At 53.4% G+C, this 10,697-nt stretch overlaps 2 non-coding genes across 2 annotated transcripts; one reads left to right on the forward strand and one right to left on the reverse strand.

The window, feature by feature from the left end:
- The first annotated feature begins 1,036 nt into the window (after positions 1-1,036).
- TRNAL-AAG (transfer RNA leucine (anticodon AAG)) lies at positions 1,037-1,118 on the forward strand. The gene has a single exon. It is a non-coding gene; the product is annotated as a tRNA-Leu (tRNA).
- A 685-nt stretch (positions 1,119-1,803) lies between these two features.
- TRNAI-UAU (transfer RNA isoleucine (anticodon UAU)) lies at positions 1,804-1,898 on the reverse strand. The gene is made up of 2 exons: positions 1,861-1,898; positions 1,804-1,839 (listed from the first exon to the last, which is right to left on the reverse strand). It is a non-coding gene; the product is annotated as a tRNA-Ile (tRNA).
- Positions 1,899-10,697: the final 8,799 nt, after the last annotated feature.

Here is a 10,697-nt window from a genome sequence, read left to right on the forward strand (position 1 = left end):
GGAGATTCTTTCAGCAGACCTGCACACTGGGCTATTGTGCTCTGTTGGCCATCCAAACATCTTCGAAAAGTGGCGAAAGCTCTGTTTTTTTTAATTTCTTCATGTGCCCCCTGCTGTCCAGTTCCCTACAACCCATTTGCAAGATGTAAACGACTTGGTGCGGGACAGATGAAAGGCCAAATTTGCATCTCACCCCTCTCCCTACTGATAAACACACTGCAGCCATAGCTTGTCAGAGCTTAACTTATAAAGAGGAGAAATAACATACAGGCTTTTCCTTTAAAATGTAATTGATCAAGAAAGTTTGTGATATTGTGTTATGTATGTTTGATTTCTATAGCACTTTTCCAATGCTTGTGAGATCCAAGGCGCTATTACACTGGAAACAATTTTAGAAGGGGTTTACACTCAATTAAAAGTAAAATATTTATGACATTAGAAAATAATTTTAGTGAACTTTTTTCTTCGTGCCTTTGAAATAATTTCTAACATAAAGCGCCAATGAAACGAAATCTTAAATGAAGAGTTGCATTTGGTCATGAGGTTTTAGCAATGATTTTAATTAATGGCCCCTTAGCACTACCCGTAGCCCCGCCCCATGGCTCCACTCCCATAGCCCTGTCCGCCCCTAACCCCGCCCACATCTCAATTTGGTGAGTACCTACACTTATTTTTTTCCAGTTAAAGCACTGATTGCAATACATCGTTTGAGGGAGTGTAGCGAACAGGACCGACTCTCCAGTACAGTGGATTTAGGGGAAGATGCTGTCCCAGGTAAAACAGGACGTTGTGGTATATGTTACAGCACACGTTTTAAAACACTGGCTAAGCGTTTCAAGGCTGCGTCACGGCTCTCAAGAAAGCTGCCAGCCCACCAGGAAAAGGGAATCATTGCCGAATGGCTAGTGCTTTCCTGCAAGTTGCAAAATACTATGGGATGTAGACATGTTAACAGCCAAAATTATTGTGGGTGTTATGCATGACACAGGGTCCGTTTAGCGTCTGTTTGGATTGTGTTTCTCCTCATCATCTATATGATAGCGTGGCCGAGCGGTCTGAGGCGCTGGATTAAGGCTCCAGTCTCCCCGGAGGCGTGGGTTCGAATCCCACCGCTATCAGATTACTTTTAATTTCAAATTTTCTGAAAAATATTTCTTATTATCTGTCTCTTCAAAACAATTTATTTGTGGCAAAATTTCGCTAGTGTGTTTTCAATTATTGAAGAAAACATTTATTACAAATGATAATAGTCGATTTACCTGCTCATTCATCCAATATTGAGACTTGTAGCCACCGGGTGCTCTGCAAAACAATTTGCTCGGCAACAAGCCTCGATATTGGACGAATGAGCCGGTAAATCGATTAATAATATTTGTAATAAATGGTCTTCTTCAAGAAATGAAGGCACACTACCGCATTATTTCCACACATAAATTGTCTTGAGAAAATTGATAATGGGAAGTATTCTGTGCACTGTTCTTCACAAGTGAATATAGAGGAATGTACATGCACAAGAGCTCTAGTGGCGCAATCGGTTAGCGCGCGGTACTTATATGGCAGTACTTGCAATGAGCAATGTCGAGGTTGTTCGAGCCTTACCTGGAGCAGGTACTGATTTTTTCTTGGCAAACCATTTTTCTTTATTGATTATAACATGAGAGAACAACTAAGGGTCTGAATAACACGTTATGCCAACTGTCCATTTACGTGATGGCATAAAAACCAGTGGCATTTTCAAACGTGTTATTCAAACCCCTTCTGCTCTCTCGTGTTATAATCAATAGAGAGAAGAAAAAACGTACCTGCTCCAGGTGAGGCTCGAACTCACAACCTCGGCATCGCTCATTGCAAGTACTGCCATATAAGTACCGCGCGCTAACCGATTGCGCCACTGGAGCGGATATAAATATCTGCCCCTCCATATTTAGATTCAGCTTAATGTGGTGAGCAGTGTACAGCATATATGACGAGTCACTTTTCCAAAACTGTCAGTAAGCAATCAGGCACAGTATACATGGGCCTGGAACTTCAAATGAGGCATGCAGGACGGGCAAATGAACAGATGTGTAGGCTAAAGCCCAACGCACATAAACAAATACATCAGCATCAGTTAAATCTTTCTTCATTCTTCAATGTAAATGAAACAATCATTGGCATAGCCAATAGATATTGCCTATGAAAGCTATTTGCTTTAAAATGTTTTATAGACATGCTGTACAGCTGAGCAGCTGCAATGCAGCATGGCTAGAACATATTAAACAAGCATTCGCAGTGCCAGTAGGTGTCACCCATGTAAGAGCTAAAGGCTTTTACAATATGTTTTGCCCATGTTGTACACCAGCTTGGCAGCTGTTCAGTATGGCTATAAGTTTGAGGAATAAAGGAGTGTGTTGTGTAGTAAAGTGTTGTACAATATAATGCTGTGGAGTAGTGTTGGGTGTTATGGAGTGGCGTAGAGAGTCATGGAGTGGTGTAGAGTAGAGTAACGTGAAGTCTAGTGGAGTGTCATGGAGTAGTATAGTATTATGGTGTGTTGCGGAGGGAGTAGAATGGAAGGGTGTAGAGTGGAGTAGTGTGTTGTAGGCTTGAGTGGTGTAGAGTGGAGTAGAATGTCCAAGTGGAGTAAAGTATCCTAGAGTACAGGGGCATAGAGGGTTGTGGGGTGGTGTAGAACAGAGTGGAGTGGCGTATAGAGTGTTATAGAGTAGAGTGGTGTAGAGCAGAGTAGATTGCCGTAGAGTGAAGTGGCATTGAGTAGGGTAGTATAGTAGAGTGTCGACATAGAGTGGTGTAGAGTGGTATAGAGTGGACTGGTATTAAGTGGCGGAGCTGCATAGAGTGGCTTGGACTGGAGTGGTGTAGAATGGAGTGGAGTAATGTGTCATTGAAAAGAGTGGTGTAAGTGGTGTGGAGTAGTGTAGATGGAGTTGCATAAAGTGGAGTAGAGTGTTGCTAAGTGGCGTGTCATAGAGTGGAGTACAGTGTCATAGAGTGGAGTAAAGTTTATTGGAGTGCCCTCGCAGGCGGTCGCTCCCTCCTCGCTGCTGCTGCTCGCCTGCCTGCCTACCTGCTGCTCTGCCGCTCGCTCGCCTGCCTGAGGTCTCAGCTGCTGCCTGGCCGCTCCCTGATCGCCGAGACCTCTGCTCACCTCCCCTACGCCGCTGCCCTCCGCTTCTTCCTCGGGCTCGCCTTCTGCCCGCAGCTTGCCGCCTCTGCCCCCGCTCCTCACCGGCCCGGTCACCTCCGTGATTCCCGCCGCTGACCCGTACCTCCGCCTCCCCTGCTTTCCCATTGGCCCTCCCGCCTCCCACCTCCCGGCCGACCCTCCCTCACGGCCCCTACTTAAGGAGGCCCTGCAGGGTCATTCACTGTGACCCCTGTGCCCTCGCAGGCGGTCGCTCCCTCCTCGCTGCTGCTGCTCGCCTGCCTGCCTACCTGCTGCTCTGCCGCTCGCTCGCCTGCCTGAGGTCTCAGCTGCTGCCTGGCCGCTCCCTGATCGCCGAGACCTCTGCTCACCCCCCCCACGCCGCTGCCCTCCGCTTCTTCCTCGGGCTCGCCTTCTGCCCGCAGCTTGCCGCCTCTGCCCCCGCTCCTCACCGGCCCGGTCACCTCCGTGATTCCCGCCGCTGACCCGTAGCTCCGCCTCCCCAGCTTTCCCATTGGCCCTCCCGCCTCCCGCCTCCCGGCCGACCCTCCCTCACGGCCCCTACTTAAGGGGTCCCTGCCGGGTCATTCACTGTGACCCCTGTGCCCTCGCAGGCGGTCGCTCCCTCCTCGCTGCTGCTGCTCGCCTGCCTGCCTACCTGCTGCTCTGCCGCTCGCTCGCCTGCCTGAGGTCTCAGCTGCTGCCTGGCCGCTCCCTGATCGCCGAGACCTCTGCTCACCTCCCCCACGCCGCTGCCCTCCGCTTCTTCCTCGGGCTCGCCTTCTGCCCGCAGCTTGCCGCCTGTGCCCCCGCTCCTCACCGGCCCGGTCACCTCCGTGATTCCCGCCGCTGACCCGTAGCTCCGCCTCCCCTGCTTTCCCATTGGCCCTCCCGCCTCCCGCCTCCCGGCCGACCCTCCCTCACGGCCCCTACTTATGACGCCCCCTCAGCGACCGCGCAGCGGACGCGCGCAGCGGGAGCGCCGATTGAGCGCCGAAGGTGCGCCAAAGGTAAGCCCGTCTGCGCCCGTCCGAGCCTGGACCGCGCCCAGTGCCAGGACCCCTGGCCCCCACCGTCGGAAGCCGACCCGACGAATCTACGACGCCACCGAACTCATCGCACTCAACACTGGCAGGACCCCGGGTTGCTACCGAGCCACACCGAGACGCACCCACGGACCCTTCAGCTGCCACTCCTGCAAGTTCACCTGCAACCGGACCCAAGCCACACCAGCACCCACCAAGTCGAACACCAGCAGCACCCACCTGAAGTGCATCCTGCTCAACACCCGCTCCGTCCACAGACACGCCGTCGAGCTCTGGAACCTGCTCGACACCACAGCCCCAGACGTCGCCTTCCTCACGGAAACCTGGATGAACGCCTCCTCAGCACCCGACATCGCCATCGCCATCCCGGACGGCTACAAGATCATCCGGAGGGACCGCGTCAACCAGACAGGAGGAGGCATCGCCATCATCCACAGGAACACCATCCGCATCACGACCAACACCGACGACACCCTCGCACCCGCCGAACACCTGCACTTCCAGATCCACATCAACCCCAAGACAACCCTCAGAGGCACCCTCATCTACAGACCCCCGGGACCACGCACACAATTCAGCGAAGACATCGCCAACTTCATCAGCCCGCACGCACTCGTCTCCGCTGACTACATCCTCCTCGGGGACCTCAACTTCCACCTGGAGAACAACAACGACCGCAACACCACCACCCTGCTGGACAACCTCGCCACCCTCGGACTCAAGCAACTGGTAACCACCCCCACCCACTACGCCGGACACACACTCGACCCCGTCTTCTCATCCAGCAAGGACATCCCCTTTAGCCACGCCAAGGGACTCCACTGGACGGACCACAGCTGCGTCCACTTCAGCTTCAAAAGGACCACGCTCCACCATCACCAACAACAGGTCCCCCGCAGAAGCTGGAACAAGATCACAGCCTACCAGCTCGCGTCTTCCCTGAGCAAGAAGCCTCCCACCAGCACAACGAACCCCAGCCAAGCTGCCACCAACCTCACGAAATGGATCAGCGACTGCGCAGACGACCTCGCCCCTCTGAAGACCCCACCGAGCAGACCCGGCAGCAAGAAAGCCCCATGCTTTAACGACGAACTCAAGAGCTCCAAGAAGAACTGCAGAGCACTCGAGAAAACCTGGCGCAGAGACCCAACACCGGACAACATGACTGCCCTCAAGCTCGCCACCCGAAAACACCACCAACTGATCCACGCCACCAAGAAAACCGCATTAAAGGAACGACTGGACAACAACGCGCACAACAGCAAGGAACTCTTCAACATCCTGAAAGAGCTCTCCAACCCCAACGCCGGAAACAACGACATCACCCCGTCGCAAGACCTCTGCAACTCCCTCGCCTCCTACTTCCACAACAAGATCGCGGACATCCACAACAGCTTCAGCACTCAACCGACGCACGCCACCACCGAACCACCGCCCCCCACCACCACCCTCCGCGCCTGGACTCCGATCAGCACCGAAGACACCATCCGCACGATGAACTCCATCCACTCCGGATCTCCGACAGACCCCTGCCCTCACCACGTCTTCAACAAGGCCGACAATGTCATCGCACCCCACCTGCAGGACATCATCAACACCTCCTTCGACACAGCCACCTTCCCGGAGAGCTGGAAGCACGCCGAACTCAGCGCTCTACTCAAGAAACCATCAGCCGACCCCACCGACCTCAAGAACTACCACCCCATCTCGCTGCTCCCGTTCCCGGCTAAAGTCATGGAGAAGACTGTCAACAAGCAACTGGCCGCCTTCCTTGAGACGAACGGCTCCCTCGACCTCTCGCAGTCTGGCTTCCGGGCCAACCACAGCACCGAGACCGCCCTGATCGCAGCTACCGATGACATCCGAGCCCTGCTCGACCATGGAGAAACGGCGGCCCTCATCCTCCTGGACCTCTCCGCGGCCTTCGACACCGTCTGCCACCGTACCCTAGTACAGCGCCTCAGCAACGTCGGAATCCAGGAGAAGGCACTGGAGTGGATCATCTCCTTCCTCGCTGGAAGGACACAGAGAGTCCGCCTCCCCCCGTTCAGATCGGAGGCCACCAAAGTCATCTGCGGCGTTCCTCAAGGCTCCTCGCTCAGCCCAACACTCTTCAACGTCTACATGAGCCCCCTCGCAGCCATCGCACGCCAGCACAACCTCAACATCATCACCTACGCCGACGACACCCAGCTGATCCTCTCCCTCACCAACGACCCCACCACCGCCAGAGCCAACCTGCACGAAGGGATGACAGACGTGGCCAAATGGATGACGAACAGCCGCCTGAAACTGAACTCAGACAAGATGGAAGTCCTCATCCTAGGATCCTCACCCTCCGCCTGGGACGACTCCTGGTGGCCCCCCGCCCTGGGCAGCGCACCCAAACCAACAGACCACGCACGCAACCTGGGCTTCATCCTGGACTCCTCCCTCTCCATGACCAGACAAGTCAACGCCGTCTCCTCGTCGTGCTTCAACATCCTGCGCATGCTACGCAAGATCTTCCGATGGATCCCCTCCGAGACCAGGAAGACGGTCACCCAGGCCCTCGTCACCAGCCGTCTGGACTACGGCAACTCCCTCTACGCCGGAACCACCGCCAAACTCCAGAAGAGACTCCAGCGGATCCAGAACACCTCAGCACGACTCATCCTGGACATCCCCCGCCGCAGCCACATCTCCGGACACCTGAGAGACCTGCACTGGCTCCCGGTCAACAAGAGAATCACCTTCCGGCTCCTCACCCACGCACACAAAGCCCTACACAACCAAGGCCCAGGATACCTCAACAGCCGCCTCAACTTCTACGCTCCCAAACGCCAGCTTCGATCGACCAGCCACGCCCTCGCCGCCGTCCCCCGCATCCGAAGAGCCACCACAGGAGGAAGGTCCTTTTCCTACCTGGCCGCCAAGACTTGGAACTCCCTTCCGACCTGCCTCCGCCTGACCCAGGACCACCTCGCCTTCAGGAAGCAGCTCAAGACCTGGCTGTTCGAGCAGTAGCGGACCCCCCCCCCCCCCAGCGCCTTGAGACCCTCCGGGTGAGTAGCGCGCTATATAAATGCTTTGATTGATTGGAGTAGAGCGAGATAGAGTCTAATATTTTCGAGTGGAATAGAGTGACCTAGAGTGAAGTGGGGTAAAGTACATTGGGGCAAAGTAGATTGGCATAGAGTGCAATGGCATAGAAAGCATTGGTTTTGAGTAAAGTGGTGTAAAGTGCTTCAGCGTAGAGTAGAGTGACGCAGAGAAGAGTGGTGTAAATTGGAGTGGAGCAGCGTAGAGTGGAGTGATGCTGAGTGGCGTAGAGTGTAGTGTCATACAGTAGATTGTTTCAGAGCTGAGTGAAGTGGTGCAGGGTAAAGTGGAATGTTGAAGGATAGAGTACAGACATATGGCACTGAGTGCAGTAGAGTGGTAGAGTGAGGGCGGTAGAGTGAGGGCGGTAGAGTGAGGGCGGTAGAGTAGTAGAGTGAGGGCGGTAGAGTGGTAGAGTGAGGACGGTAGAGTGAAGGCATGAGGGTGGTAGAGTGAGGGCGGTAGAGTGGTAGAGTGAGGGCAGTAGAGTGAGGGCGGTAGAGTGAGGGAGTGAGGGCGGAGTGAGGGCGTGAGGGTGGTAGAGTTGTAAAGTGAGGGCGGTAGAGTGGTAGAGTGAGGGCGGTAGAGTGAGGACAGTAGAGTGGTAGAGTGAGTGCGGTAGAGTGAGGACAGTAGAGTGAGGGTGGTAGAGTGAGGTCGGTATAGTGCGGGCATGAGGGCAGTTGAGTGGTAGAGTGAGGGTGGTAGAGTGAGGGCATGAGGGTGGTAGAGTGAGTGCGGTAGAGTGAGGGTGGTAGAGTGAGGGTGGTAGAGTGAGGGCGTGAGGGTGGTAGAGTGGTAGAGTGAGGGCGGTAGAGTGAGGGCGTGAGGGCGGTAGAGTGGTAGAGTGAGGAAGGTAGAGTGATGACGTGAGGGCGGTAGAGTGAGGGCGGGCGAGTAAGGGCAGTAGAGTGAGGACAGTAGAGTGAGGGCGTGAGGGCGGTAGAGTGAGGGCGTGAGGGCGGTAGAGTGGTAGAGTGAGGAAGGTAGAGTGATGACATGGGGCGGTAGAGAGGGCGGTCGAGTAAGGGCAGTAGAGTAAGGGCAGTAGAGTGAGGGGAGTAGAGTGAGGGCGGTAGAGTGAGGGCGGTAGAGTGAGGGCAGTAGAGCGGTAGAGTGAGGGCATGAGGGTGTTAGAGTGAGGGCGGTACAGTGAGGGCGTGAGGGCGGTAGAGTGGTAGAGTGAGGGTGATAGAGTGAGGGCGGTAGATTGAGGGTGGTAGAGTGAGGGCGTGAGGGTGGTAGAGTGGTAGATTGAGGGCGGTAGAGTGAGGGCGTGAGGGCGGTAGAGTGGTAGAGTGAAGGCGGTAGAGTGAGGGAGGAAGAGTGGTAGAGTGAGGGCAGTAGAGTGGTAGAGTGAGGGCAGTAGAGTGGCAGAGTGAGGGCGGTAGAGTGGTAAAGTGAGGTCGGTAGAGTGAGGACAGTAGAGTGGTAGAGTGAGGACTGTAGAGTGAGGGCGGCAGAGTGGTAGAGTGAGTGCGTTAGATGGAGGGCGTGAGGGCGGTAGAGTGGTAGAGTGAGGGCAGTAGAGTGAGGGCAGTAGAGTGGCAGAGTGAGGGCAGTAGAGTGAAGGTGGTAGAGTGAGGGCGGTAGAGTGGTAAAGTGTGGTCGGTAGAGTGAGGACAGTAGAGTGGTAGAGTGAGGACGGTAGAGTGAGGGCGGCAGAGTGGTAGAGTGAGTGCGTTAGATGGAGGGCGTGAGGGCGGTGGAGTGGTAGAGTGAGGGCAGTAGAGTGAGGGCAGTAGAGTGGCAGAGTGAGGGCGGTAGAGTGAGGGTGGTAGAGTGAGGGCGGTAGAGTGGTAAAGTGAGGTCGGTAGAGTGAGGACAGTAGAGTGGTAGAGTGAGGACGGTAGAGTGAGGGCGGCAGAGTGGTAGAGTGAGTGCGTTAGATGGAGGGCGTGAGGGCGGTGGAGTGGTAGAGTGAGGGCGGTAGAGTGAGGGCAGTAGAGTAGTAGAGTGAGGGCGGTAGAGTGAGGCCAAAAAGTTTTTATACTGTAAAGATTTTTGAGCAATAAGGTTGCAAAGGTCTAAAGTAAGACTGAGGGGGAGCTAGGAGGTCTATAAATAAGAAGTCCCTTTAGGGATGCCATCGGACCCGTCTTAATGCAAAAATGTGGACCCTCAATCTGTCCAAGGTTAGAAGCCTCCGAGGTTGTATTCTCGCAGGAGTCTCTCGCAATAATAGCAACTCCACCACCCTTTCATCTCATGGCCTGTTTGCGCAGCAAATTTTAAAACCAGGCGGAATGGCGAGCGCTAAAAACAGGATTAGACTCCTCTTTTAACCATGTTTCAGTAAGAAACATCATGTCCCAATTATTATTAGAAATGGACATCCATACATCCTCCGAGTGTTTAATCAGAGACCTACAGTTAATAAGAAAGGCTCTAAGTCTGTATTTTGAGTGCTTAGACTCTGTCTTGTAGTAGCCTCCACGCACCAAATTAGAGGTGAGTGGCACTAAGCGTGCCAGTAAACTCCGCTACGCTGGCGGTTGACAGAGTTTTGCTGAACTTCGCACTCTAAACGGAGTGCGGAGTTGCAAAACTTTGCAAACTCCTCAGGTGGAGCGGAGTTTGCCTCCCACCCTTACTGCTAAAAACACTTCATCCCATTGGAGTTAATAAGAGAAAATCTACACCCAGTAGGGCAATATATCTGTAAATTATATTAGGCCCAATAATACATAACAGAATTTTTTTGTTATTACTATTCTGACATGGGACCCCTGGGGAAGCATTATGAATCTGAAATTAGGAGATCTTGTAGCTTAAAGATGGCAAAAAGTCAAAAATCGGAGAAATTAGAGCAAGTACCATGCTCCCTCCTGTGACCTTATGATCTTGTTAATTTAATTTAACAAAACTTTTGAGGCCCAGGGCTTCCATAGAAATTGGTCTGTTTTTTAAGTCAAGAGAGGTTACTTTCCTGAACTTTTGCACTATTTCCTTTTCCAGCCTAGGAGTCAATAAATATTCCTGGGCCTGTGAACTTCTCCCTTTTGCGAGACTGTGCTGCTCCCCAACCTGCACATCAACATGTAAGCTGCTTTCACTTTTCAGCTTGCGAAGCTTACATGTCGGAAAGACCCATACTGCTGACTGACTATAGGGTGCCAATTGCACCTTCCTTGTCCCTTCTTCAGAATGGCTAATGTCAAACATGGAATAGAAACCACCTAAATATTGTGGCAGTCCTATTAACCGTTACATGCACCTTGTCAATACCAGCTGACACCTGCTTGCTTCACGTCCGGTGTCTGTGGTCACCATCCGCAGTGAGTTTCGCTTCTAAATTATCAACATTTTCATGAACCTAGGTCACTCTCTGTCCCCTCATTTTTAGTGTTTTTATGCACTTCGTGTAACATTGTGTGAATGCCCATCTAATCTCTGTGTATGTTCTATTTGGGAACTGTGTGCAG

This window comes from Lissotriton helveticus, chromosome 12 (assembly GCF_964261635.1).
Source record: "Lissotriton helveticus chromosome 12, aLisHel1.1, whole genome shotgun sequence".
Classification (NCBI taxonomy): Eukaryota; Metazoa; Chordata; class Amphibia; order Caudata; family Salamandridae; genus Lissotriton; species Lissotriton helveticus.